General features: G+C 60.2%; 1 long non-coding RNA gene across 1 annotated transcript; it reads left to right on the top strand.

The window, feature by feature from the left end:
* Positions 1–10,080: 10,080 nt before the first annotated feature.
* On the top strand, positions 10,081–11,725 carry LOC128854429 (uncharacterized). Its single transcript, XR_008453523.1, has 3 exons — positions 10,081–10,216; positions 11,277–11,359; positions 11,592–11,725. It is a non-coding gene; the product is annotated as an uncharacterized LOC128854429 (long non-coding RNA).
* The last annotated feature ends 380 nt before the right edge of the window (positions 11,726–12,105 follow it).

Here is a 12,105-nt window from a genome sequence, read left to right as displayed (position 1 = left end):
GGGCTCCCGCTCAGGCGCTGAAGCGCGGGCACGGCTCGTGCTGGGGCCGTTCCCCGGTAGAGCCAAGAGCAAAGCCCCTCAGCAGACACACTCCCACATGTGAGATCTCTGTGACATCAAGGGAGAACAGACCTGCTTTCCAGCCAAAGAGAGAGCAAGGGCTACACCAGAGAGGCTGTGGCAAAGAAGCCTTCATTTGCTCCACCTCTTCCCTTCCCTTCCCCGATAGATTTCCCTTCCTTTCCTTTTGGAAGGTGCTCCTGAAGCCCCTCCTTTGGGGAAGAGCTGCTGGCAGTGTTGAATGGTGTGGAGAGGAATCCTGTTCCTCCTGGATGCTGCTCTGCCACCTCACTGCCAGCAGCAGTTTTTCAGGCCCAGGAGGGAAATGCACCTGGAAAGGCTTTACCCGAGACTTGGGCCCTTGACAGCCACCGGACTCCCTCTTTTCCAGGAAAGAGACAGTGCTGCAGCGAGAGCAGCTCTCGAAAATCCTGCTTGTGGCACTCCTGTTATTTCTCGGTGAGTTTTCCTGACAAACCTGGGAAGGCGACAGCCCAGCTGTGCTGCATGCCAGCTTCCAGCTTTCCTTTGGGGCCAGGACGTGGCCCAAGTGCTTCCTGAGCACGCCCATGCCCGGCACTGGCTTTTGGCCTCCCAGTCAGACCAGCAGCGTCCTGGCCGAGGTGCTACTCCAGCCATGGGAGCAAGTGGCTCGCTCCGTCGGCGGGAGACGAGCGCAGCTATTCCCAAGCCTGAACTGGGCATTGCCGGAGGGGAGAGCCGTGCAGGGGGAGCGATGGAGAGGTGCCTCTCCCAGCCCATGGAGCCTGGTCTGGGTGCTCCCTGAAGCACTGAGGGGGAACGGGGCAGGGCTGCGGGGCACCGAGAACGCCTGGAGACCCCAGCCTGGTCCCCTCCACCCCTGGAACGGCCAGGAGACTGCACCTGCCGGGATCGCTGGCCACCCCGCTCCGATCAATGCCTTTTGGTTCTATTGCAGCTATTCTTTTTGGCTGGACCTGGTGCACGTCAGGAACGCGGAGACAGACAGAGGTGGGTGACTGTGGTGGGGCCGGCACGTCCTGCGAGGGAGCGCTGCTGCAGCAGCCCCGGGAAGGCGTTGCTTGGGGATGATGGGGGGGTGGCCGCAGCACCCCAGCCTTTGCCCCCGTGCCTGGCTGAGCAGCAGGGTCTTGCAGCTCTGTGGACAGGGCTTATCCCGACTTTGGCAACCCACACTGAGCTCCAGCGGGACCGGAAAAGCTCTGGTATGGACACAAGCAGACCAGTCTACCTGCCCTCCTCTTTTCTGCTGCGTTCGCCAAAGGAGCCTGTGCTCCAGGCACTGCTCTCCAAAGTGGGGGAGCCGGAATGCTCCGTGGGCTCCAAGAGCAAGGCTGGGCCGGAACGGCGCTCTCAGCCTCTCTCGCAGTCCTGCCCTCAGCTGGCACAAGCAGTGTGCGAGCACCAAGTCCCCACTCTGGGACCTCTTGCAGTCCCCTGCTCTCCTGTCCTTACAGGTGCCACCACCGACACAGCAATTAATTATGAGATCTCTGGCTACCAGCAGAATTGGATGTCCAGGGTTTTCCAGATCTTCCGTGCTGCCCGCCGTGGTGATCCTGATGTGCAGGTATCCTACCAGAAAATCCTCTCAGAAGTTTCCCTCTGTTTCCTTCAGAGCTGGGAACAGACCTTAGGGCTCTCCCCTCGGGGCAGCAGTGCTGCTCAAGCGGCGAGTCTGGATCAGGTTCCTGAAAGCAAAGTTCGAACCCAGGACTGAGCTTGCTAGAAATCTCTGCTTCCTCTCCAGAGGGGAATGGAACCGAACTGATGCATCTTGTCTGCATCCTCTGCCCCACCTTGCCCACATCCTCCGCCCCAGCTGGGTGACAGACTTTCTCCCCACGGTCTTTGCTCCCACACTCCTCCCTAACAGCGCCTTTTCAGGGGTGGGAGGCAGGTGATGGGGGTCCCTGCAGAGCCCCTGGGCAGAGACGCGGCTCTGCTGGCCCCTGTCTGGGATGGGTTCGCATTCTCCTCGGCAATACTGAGCAGCCCCTGGGTCATGCAGGGAAGGCCTCTGGCTTCTCTCCATTTCTTCACGGCACCTCATTTTCCAGCTGAAATCGACCCCCCCCCAGGCACACGGGTGCCCAGAGCTCAGGCTTGGTGAGCGGTTGCGTTGGCCCCAACGCTCTCTCACACTGCATTGCTCTCCTGTTCTGCTTGCAGGGTGATGATTCTCCAGGATTCCACGGGCATGTCCAAGGCCATCAGGGCCAGGTGATCATCACCTTGAGAGGAAATGGACAGACGCACCTCTCCATGCACCTTGGCTCTAAAGATGCTTCTGTGCCTGTGACCATTGATGCCTCCTGTGGAGACTGTGGAAGTTGCTGGAGGAAGTGTCGGGCAAGTCTCTGGCCCTGGTGAAAAGACCACAAAGCCCATGCAGTTCCAATTCCCACACCATGGGCAAGGACACTTCCTCCTGGATCGGCTGGCCCTACCCAACCTGGAACACCCCCATGGATGGGCATTGCATGGGATTGGAACTGGAACATCTTGGAGACCGTGTACACAAAGCTTTTTGTGATTCTGCTTGCTTCCTTTCTGTCCCATTAAAACAGGTTTAACGTTGCTTCCAACCTGCAAGGCTCCCTTTCTCTCCTTTCCCTTTTCCTGGGGTGGGGGTGTTTGGGACTAAAAGCTGCCCAGGTTTTGCCGCTGACATGACCGGGACGGTGGGGATAAACCGGGACACAGGAGCATTCCCTCAGAGCTCCTGAGAGATGGGGCTGAGAGCAGGCATCCCAGGGTGCCGAGAGTGTTCTCCGGCACAGTCAGCAGGGTTCCTGGTCCATCCCAAGGAAGCCAAAGGGACAGGATAGGGAGGACATGGTGGGGACGAAGCTATGGCGCTTCCTCCCCCAGAAAACTTCCCTTGGAAATGGATCTCACACTCGGAAAATCTCCAAACACCATCAGAGCAGGAAAACCCCACTGAGGGCAACAAAAGGAAGCTCAGCCCTGCTGCTGGCTGTAAAGTCCTCAGGAGGGTCCAAGTTCATAGAGTCCAGGACAAACACAGGGTCAACAATCGGCTGGGATCCTGCTTGCGGTTCCCTGGCAATAAGCGTTGACTTGCTGGAGCTTTATCCCAAATCCAAAGGTTTACGAAGCTCCGCACAAGCCTAGCAAGCTGCCTGCTGGACCTGCCAGAACTTTGCCTGCTCCCAGGAAGGCCACAAGCAAATGGAGTTGCTGCACATCTGTTCCCTCTCCTTGCAGGGACCTGCAGGGAGGGAGTCAATATGGAAATCAGGGGCTGACTTTCCAGTCTTCCTCTGTCGTAATAACTTGGGGGGAATGGCCAGGGTCAGAGGAAAAAAAAATCATAGAATCGTTAGGTTGGAAAAGACCTCGGAGTTCATCAACTCCAAGCGTACCTGTCCACTTCGAACCCAGATCCCTGAGCATTTCATCCAGCCATCTATTCAACCCCTCCAGGGATGGGGACTCCACCACCTCCCTGGACAGTGTCTGTCAGTGCCTGAGAAACATTTTGGTGAAGACATTTTTCCTGATGTCCAATCTGAACCTGCCCTGGTGCAGCCCGAGGCCATTGCCTCTCTCCTGTCGCCTGTCACTTGGGAGAAGGGACCAATGCCCACCTCTGCACAACCTAATTTCAAGCAGTTGTAGACAGCAACGAGGCCTCCCCTCAGCCTCCTCTTCTCCAGGCTTATCAGCCTCGGGTCCCTCGGATGCTCCATGGAAGACTTAACTGATCTTGGAAACCTGTCCCGTGGTTTCGGAGCTGACGATGTCGGCTGGGGACTGACGCCACCTCCAGGGATGGGGCAGCCACAATGTCTCTGAGCAACCAGGGCCAGGCCCTCCCCACCCGTACAGGAATGCGTTTCTTCCTAAGCTCTAAATCTCCCCTCTTTCAGCTTAACCTTGTTCCCCCTCGCCTGTCCCTGCACCCCTCGATCAAGAGCCCCTCCCCAGCCTTCCTGGAGCCCCTGGCGGCACTGGAAGCTGCTCTAAGGTCTCCCCGCAGCCCTCTCTGCTCCAGGCTGGACAGGCCCAACTCTCAGCCTGTCCTGATCCCAGGGAGAAGGAGGCCACCAAGATGATCTGAGGGCTGGAGCACCTCCCGTAGGAGGAGGAGCTGGGAGAACTGGGTGGGTCCAGCCTGGAGAAGAGAAGGCTCTGCAAAGGCCCAACAGCTTTCTGGCCCCAACAGGGGCTCCAGGAAAGCAGGGGCTCCTGGAACTGCGGGGACAGGACCAGGGGGGATGGTTTTCGGGAGACTGAGGTGAGGCCGGAGGTAGAAAGGTTTTCCATTTTGCTGTGAGGGCGGGGAGGCCCTGGCCCAGGCTGTGCCAAGCAGTCGTGGCTGCCCCAGGCCTGGAGGTGTTGAAGGCCAGGTTGGATGGGGCCTGGAGCAACCTGATCCAGAGGCATTGCATGGGTAGGAAGCAGGGAGCTCCTGCCTGGGGTGTGGGCTTGGTTTGGGAGCAGGGCTGTGGGCGAAGCTGCTCTGTGGGTGTGCGAGCATCGCGGAAGCGTCCGGCGGGGTTGTGGAGCAAAGCCCTGGGGTGGCCAAGTCCCCCTTGGGAGGGGCTGGGGCTGTGCTGCCAGCCGGGCTCGCTCTGCTGGCCCAAAGCCGGGGGCAGCGGGGGCTCTCGGGAAGCCAGGGATGAGGGAAGGAGAACGGCCCAACACACTCTTGGAAGGCTGTTCTGCCCCAGTGCCCTGCACCCCACTGGGTGGATCCCAGTGCAGGGGACTGGGAGAATCGGAGCCGGTGGGGAACAGGGCTTTCAGGAAAGGGGATGCTGGATTCTACAATTTATGTGCTGTCATTGGACTAACTCCCCACCAAGTGGTGATGCGAGGCCAGGCAGTATGGAAAGGCTCCTCGGAGCAGGTCCCAGGGGCAATGCCCTTATTCCCTGCGGAGCAGGAACCGCAATGGGTAGGAAGCAGGGAGCTCCTGCCTGGGGTGTGGGCTTGGTTTGGGAGCAGGGCTGTGGCCGAAGCCGCTCTGTGGGGTGCAGAGCAGCGGGAAGCATCCGGCGGGGTTGTGGAGCAAAGCCCTGGGGTGGCCAAGTCCCCCTTGGGAGGGGCTGGGGCTGTGCTGCCAGCCGGGCTCGCTCTGCTGGCCCAAAGCCGGGGGCAGCGGGGGCTCTCGGGAAGCCAGGGATGAGGGAAGGAGAACGGGGAGCCTTGGAAGCTCCCAGGCTGCCGCTCTCTGGCTGCTGCCGGGACGGCCCAGGCTCTGGCAAGAGCATCCACTCTGGCTGCTCGTGCCGCCTCGGCTCCCACAGCCCGGAGCTGGGGGACAAACAGAATGTGCCTTTTTCCTCCCCAGAAACATTCACTTGGAAATGGAACTCACACTCCAAAATACTGACACACTAGCAGAGCAGGAAAATGCCCCCGAGGGCCAGGAAGGTACGCTCAGCCCCGCTGCTGGCTGTGAAGTCCTCAGGGGTGACCCTGGGGAGCTGTGCTGAGCCTGAGCTCTGGCCACGTGGCCCAAGGGGCAGCAGAAGGGCAGGCTGCCCCGCTCCAGGCCCCGCGGCGGGAGAGTGTCCCTCGGGGCTCGCCTCCCCGCTTCCAGGGAGCTTCCTGGAGAAGAGACCTCAGGAGATGGGACTCACTTTGCTCTGGTTTCCTTGCCCAGGGCCAGCCTGCAGCATCGGGGACCAAGTGGCCCGTGCCCTCACCTCCCTCATGAGCCGCCTGAGGAACAGCATCTTTGCCGTGTACGTACGATCCATTCCCGCTGTGCGTGGGGGACAACAGGGATGTCTGAGGGCTAATGGAAGCCCAGGGGAGAGCAGGAGGTGTTCTCCCGCCAGCAGACGGGGGCTCCCGCTCAGGCGCTGAAGCGCGGGCACGGCTCGTGCTGGGGCCGTTCCCCGGTAGAGCCAAGAGCAAAGCCCCTCAGCAGACACACTCCCACATGTGAGATCTCTGTGACATCAAGGGAGAACAGACCTGCTTTCCAGCCAAAGAGAGAGCAAGGGCTACACCAGAGAGGCTGTGGCAAAGAAGCCTTCATTTGCTCCACCTCTTCCCTTCCCTTCCCCGATAGATTTCCCTTCCTTTCCTTTTGGAAGGTGCTCCTGAAGCCCCTCCTTTGGGGAAGAGCTGCTGGCAGTGTTGAATGGTGTGGAGAGGAATCCTGTTCCTCCTGGATGCTGCTCTGCCACCTCACTGCCAGCAGCAGTTTTTCAGGCCCAGGAGGGAAATGCACCTGGAAAGGCTTTACCCGAGACTTGGGCCCTTGACAGCCACCGGACTCCCTCTTTTCCAGGAAAGAGACAGTGCTGCAGCGAGAGCAGCTCTCGAAAATCCTGCTTGTGGCACTCCTGTTATTTCTCGGTGAGTTTTCCTGACAAACCTGGGAAGGCGACAGCCCAGCTGTGCTGCATGCCAGCTTCCAGCTTTCCTTTGGGGCCAGGACGTGGCCCAAGTGCTTCCTGAGCACGCCCATGCCCGGCACTGGCTTTTGGCCTCCCAGTCAGAGCAGCAGCGTCCTGGCCGAGGTGCTACTCCAGCCATGGGAGCAAGTGGCTCGCTCCGTCGGCGGGAGACGAGCGCAGCTATTCCCAAGCCTGAACTGGGCATTGCCGGAGGGGAGAGCCGTGCAGGGGGAGTGATGGAGAGGTGCCTCTCCCAGCCCATGGAGCCTGGTCTGGGTGCTCCCTGAAGCACTGAGGGGGAACGGGGCAGGGCTGCGGGGCACCGAGCACGCCTGGAGACCCCAGCCTGGTCCCCTCCACCCCTGGAACGGCCAGGAGACTGCACCTGCCGGGATCGCTGGCCACCCCGCTCCGATCAATGCCTTTTGGTTCTATTGCAGCTATTCTTTTTGGCTGGACCTGGTGCACGTCAGGAACGCGGAGACAGACAGAGGTGGGTGACTGTGGTGGGGCCGGCACGTCCTGCGAGGGAGCGCTGCTGCAGCAGCCCCGGGAAGGCGTTGCTTTGGGGATGATGGGGGGGTGGCCGCAGCACCCCAGCCTTTGCCCCCGTGCCTGGCTGAGCAGCAGGGTCTTGCAGCTCTGTGGACAGGGCTTATCCCGACTTTGGCAACCCACACTGAGCTCCAGCGGGACCGGAAAAGCTCTGGTATGGACACAAGCAGCCCAGTCTACCTGCCCTCCTCTTTTCTGCAGCGTTCCCCAAAGGAGCCTGTGCTCCAGGCACTGCTCTCCAAAGTGGGGGAGCCGGAATGCTCCGTGGGCTCCAAGAGCAAGGCTGGGCCGGAACGGCGCTCTCAGCCTCTCTCGCAGTCCTGCCCTCAGCTGGCACAAGCAGTGTGCGAGCACCAAGTCCCCACTCTGGGACCTCTTGCAGTCCCCTGCTCTCCTGTCCTTACAGGTGCCACCACCGACACAGCAATTAATTATGAGATCTCTGGCTACCAGCAGAATTGGATGTCCAGGGTTTTCCAGATCTTCCGTGCTGCCCACCGTGGTGATCCTGATGTGCAGGTATCCTACCAGAAAATCCTCTCAGAAGTTTCCCTCTGTTTCCTTCAGAGCTGGGAACAGACCTTAGGGGCTCTCCCCTCGGGGCAGCAGTGCTGCTCAAGCGGCGAGTCTGGATCAGGTTCCTGAAAGCAAAGTTCGAACCCAGGACTGAGCTTGCTAGAAATCTCTGCTTCCTCTCCAGAGGGGAATGGAACCGAACTGATGCATCTTGTCTGCATCCTCTGCCCCACCTTGCCCACATCCTCCGCCCCAGCTGGGTGACAGACTTTCTCCCCACGGTCTTTGCTCCCACACTCCTCCCTAACAGCGCCTTTTCAGGGGTGGGAGGCAGGTGATGGGGGTCCCTGCAGAGCCCCTGGGCAGAGACGCGGCTCTGCTGGCCCCTGTCTGGGATGGGTTCGCATTCTCCTCGGCAATACTGAGCAGCCCCTGGGTCATGCAGGGAAGGCCTCTGGCTTCTCTCCATTTCTTCACGGCACCTCATTTTCCAGCTGAAATCGACCCCCCCCCAGGCACACGGGTGCCCAGAGCTCAGGCTTGGTGAGCGGTTGCGTTGGCCCCAACGCTCTCTCACACTGCATTGCTCTCCTGTTCTGCTTGCAGGGTGATGATTCTCCACGATTCCACGGGCATGTCCAAGGCCATCAGGGCCAGGTGATCATCACCTTGAGAGGAAATGGACAGACACACCTCTCCATGCACCTTGGCTCTAAAGATGCTTCTGTGCCTGTGACCATTGATGCCTCCTGTGGAGACTGTGGAAGTTGTGGGAGGAAGTGTCAGGCAAGTCTCTGGCCCTGGTGAAAAGACCACAAAGCCCATGCAGTTCCAATTCCCACACCATGGGCAAGGACACTTCCTCCTGGATCGGCTGGCCCTACCCAACCTGGAACACCCCCATGGATGGGCATTGCATGGGATTGGAACTGGAACATCTTGGAGTACCGTGTACACAAAGCTTTTTGTGATTCTGCTTGCTTCCTTTCTGTCCCATTAAAACAGGTTTAACGTTGCTTCCAACCTGCAAGCCTCCCTTTCTCTCCTTTCCCTTTTCCTGGGGTGGGGGTGTTTGGGACTAAAAGCTGCCCAGGTTTTGCCGCTGACATGACCGGGACGGTGGGGATAAACCGGGACACAGGAGCATTCCCTCAGAGCTCCTGAGAGATGGGGCTGAGAGCAGGCATCCCAGGGTGCCGAGAGTGTTCTCCGGCACAGTCAGCAGGGTTCCTGGTCCATCCCAAAGAAGCCAAAGGGACAGGATAGGGAGGACATGGTGGGGACGAAGCTATGGCGCTTCCTCCCCCAGAAAACTTCCCTTGGAAATGGATCTCACACTCGGAAAATCTCCAAACACCATCAGAGCAGGAAAACCCCACTGAGGGCAACAAAAGGAAGCTCAGCCCTGCTGCTGGCTGTAAAGTCCTCAGGAGGGTCCAAGTTCATAGAGTCCAGGACAAACACAGGGTCACCAATCGGCTGGGATCCTGCTTGCGGTTCCCTGGCAATAAGCGTTGACTTGCTGGAGCTTTATCCCAAATCCAAAGGTTTACGAAGCTCCGCACAAGCCTAGCAAGCTGCCTGCTGGACCTGCCAGAACTTTGCCTGCTCCCAGGAAGGCCACAAGCAAATGGAGTTGCTGCACATCTGTTCCCTCTCCTTGCAGGGACCTGCAGGGAGGGAGTCAATATGGAAATCAGGGGCTGACTTTCCAGTCTTCCTCTGTCGTAATAACTTGGGGGGAATGGCCAGGGTCAGAGGAAAAAAAAATCATAGAATCGTTAGGTTGGAAAAGACCTCGGAGTTCATCAACTCCAAGCGTACCTGTCCACTTCGAACCCAGATCCCTGAGCATTTCATCCAGCCATCTATTCAACCCCTCCAGGGATGGGGACTCCACCACCTCCCTGGACAGTGTCTGTCAGTGCCTGAGAAACATTTTGGTGAAGACATTTTTCCTGATGTCCAATCTGAACCTGCCCTGGTGCAGCCCGAGGCCATTGCCTCTCTCCTGTCGCCTGTCACTTGGCAGAAGGGACCAACGCCCACCTCTGCACAACCTAATTTCAAGCAGTTGTAGACAGCAACGAGGCCTCCCCTCAGCCTCCTCTTCTCCAGGCTTATCAGCCTCGGGTCCCTCGGATGCTCCATGGAAGACTTAACTGATCTTGGAAACCTGTCCCGTGGTTTCGGAGCTGACGATGTCGGCTGGGGACTGACGCCACCTCCAGGGATGGGGCAGCCACAATGTCTCTGAGCAACCAGGGCCAGGGCCTCCCCACCCGTACAGGAATGCGTTTCTTCCTAAGCTCTAAATCTCCCCTCTTTCAGCTTAACCTTGTTCCCCCTCGCCTGTCCCTGCACCCCCCGATCAAGAGCCCCTCCCCAGCCTTCCTGGAGCCCCTGGCGGCACTGGAAGCTGCTCTAAGGTCTCCCCGCAGCCCTCTCTGCTCCAGGCTGGACAGGCCCAACTCTCAGCCTGTCCTGATCCCAGGGAGAAGGAGGCCACCAAGATGATCTGAGGGCTGGAGCACCTCCCATAGGAGGAGGAGCTGGGAGAACTGGGTGGGTCCAGCCTGGAGAAGAGAAGGCTCTGCAAAGGCCCAACAGCTTTCTGGCCCCAACAGGGGCTCCAGGAAAGCAGGGGCTCCTGGAACTGCGGGGACAGGACCAGGGGGGATGGTTTTCGGGAGACTGAGGTGAGGCCGGAGGTAGAAAGGTTTTCCATTTTGCTGTGAGGGCGGGGAGGCCCTGGCCCAGGCTGTGCCAAGCAGTCGTGGCTGCCCCAGGCCTGGAGGTGTTGAAGGCCAGGTTGGATGGGGCTTGGAGCAACCTGATCCAGAGGCATTGCATGGGTAGGAAGCAGGGAGCTCCTGCCTGGGGTGTGGGCTTGGTTTGGGAGCAGGGCTGTGGGCGAAGCCGCTCTGTGTGGTGTGGAGCATCGCGGAAGCGTCCGGCGGGGTTGTGGAGCAAAGCCCTGGGGTGGCCAAGTCCCCCTTGGGAGGGGCTGGGGCTGTGCTGCCAGCCGGGCTCGCTCTGCTGGCCCAAAGCCGGGGGCAGCGGGGGCTCTCGGGAAGCCAGGGATGAGGGAAGGAGAACGGCCCAACACACTCTTGGAAGGCTGTTCTGCCCCAGTGCCCTGCACCCCTCTGGGTGGATCCCAGTGCAGGGGACTGGGAGAATCGGAGCCGGTGGGGAACAGGGCTTTCAGGAAAGGGGATGCTGGATTCTACAATTTATGTGCTGTCATTGGACTAACTCCCCACCAAGTGGTGATGCGAGGCCAGGCAGTATGGAAAGGCTCCTCGGAGCAGGTCCCAGGGGCAATGCCCTTATTCCCTGCGGAGCAGGAACCGCAATGGGTAGGAAGCAGGGAGCTCCTGCCTGGGGTGTGGGCTTGGTTTGGGAGCAGAGCTGTGGCCGAAGCCGCTCTGTGGGGTGCAGAGCAGCGGGAAGCATCCGGCGGGGTTGTGGAGCAAAGCCCTGGGGTGGCCAAGTCCCCCTTGGGAGGGGCTGGGGCTGTGCTGCCAGCCGGGCTCGCTCTGCTGGCCCAAAGCCGGGGGCAGCGGGGGCTCTCGGGAAGCCAGGGATGAGGGAAGGAGAACGGGGAGCCTTGGAAGCTCCCAGGCTGCCGCTCTCTGGCTGCTGCCGGGACGGCCCAGGCTCTGGCAAGAGCATCCACTCTGGCTGCTCGTGCCGCCTCGGCTCCCACAGCCCGGAGCTGGGGGACAAACAGAATGTGCCTTTTTCCTTCCCCAGAAACATTCACTTGGCAATGGAGATCACGCTCCCAAAAACTGTTGATCAACCGGAGCAGGAAAACGCCCCCGAGGGCCAGGAAGGTAAGCTCAGCCCCGCTGCTGGCTGTGAAGTCCTCAGGGGTGACCCTGGGGAGCTGTGCTGAGCCTGAGCTCTGGCCGCGTGGCCCAAGGGGCAGCAGAAGGGCAGGCTGCCCCGCTCCAGGCCCCGCGGTGGGAGAGTGTCCCTCGGGGCTCACCTCCCCGCTTCCAGGGAGCTTCCTGGAGAAGAGACCTCAGGAGATGGGACTCACTTTGCTCTGGTTCCCTTGCCCAGGGCCAGCCTGCAGCATCGGGGACCAAGTGGCCCGTGCCCTCACCTCCCTCATGAGCCGCCTGAGGAACAGCATCTTTGCCGTGTACGTACGATCCATTCCCGCTGTGCGTGGGTGACAACAGGGATGATTGAGGGCTAATGGAAGCCCAGAGGCTTGGTTTGGGAGCAGGGCTGTGTGCGAAGCCGCTCTGTGTGGTGTGGAGCATCGCGGAAGCGTCCGGCGGGGTTGTGGAGCAAAGCCCTGGGGTGGCCAAGTCCCCCTTGGGAGGGGCTGGGGCTGTGCTGCCAGCCGGGCTCGCTCTGCTGGCCCAAAGCCGGGGGCAGCGGGGGCTCTCGGGAAGCCAGGGATGAGGGAAGGAGAACGGCCCAACACACTCTTGGAAGGCTGTTCTGCCCCAGTGCCCTGCACCCCTCTGGGTGGATCCCAGTGCAGGGGACTGGGAGAATCGGAGCCGGTGGGGAACAGGGCTTTCAGGAAAGGGGATGCTGGATTCTACAATTTATGTGCTGTCAT

Source organism: Cuculus canorus, chromosome 24, assembly GCF_017976375.1.
Source record: "Cuculus canorus isolate bCucCan1 chromosome 24, bCucCan1.pri, whole genome shotgun sequence".
Classification (NCBI taxonomy): Eukaryota; Metazoa; Chordata; class Aves; order Cuculiformes; family Cuculidae; genus Cuculus; species Cuculus canorus.
Note: the sequence above shows the minus strand (reverse complement) of the source record. Positions and strands in the feature narration are given on the sequence as shown.